This window comes from Meleagris gallopavo, chromosome Z (genome assembly GCF_000146605.3).
Source record: "Meleagris gallopavo isolate NT-WF06-2002-E0010 breed Aviagen turkey brand Nicholas breeding stock chromosome Z, Turkey_5.1, whole genome shotgun sequence".
In the NCBI taxonomy this organism is placed as follows: domain Eukaryota; kingdom Metazoa; phylum Chordata; class Aves; order Galliformes; family Phasianidae; genus Meleagris; species Meleagris gallopavo.
Window position 1 is genome coordinate 22,941,683 of NC_015041.2, and position 401 is coordinate 22,942,083.

Sequence of the window (401 nt, forward strand, 5' to 3'; positions counted from 1 at the left end):
GAAGACCTCCAGGGATGGGGCATCCACAACCTGTTCCAGTGCGTCACCACCGTCTATATAAAAATCTTCCTTTTAAGATCTAATCTAAACCTCCCCGTCTCAGTTTAAAACCATTCCCCCTTGTCCTGTCACTATTGACCCTCGTAAACAGTCATTCCCCTCCCATTTATATGTATATATATTTTTTCTAAGACATAGTCTTTGCTCTGAAAGAAAGTTTTCCTGCTGATATATCGTTGCAGCAGCAGCAGCATCGGCGTCCGACAGACGCCTCCCGATTCTGCTTGTTACCGTGGAAGGCGCTCAGACACACGGTTACGCGCAATTCAGTTGCGGCGCGTCCAGCGGTCCCAGCCGCCCGCCGCTGCACTGAGCGCAGGTCCGGGGCCGCGGCCGCACCG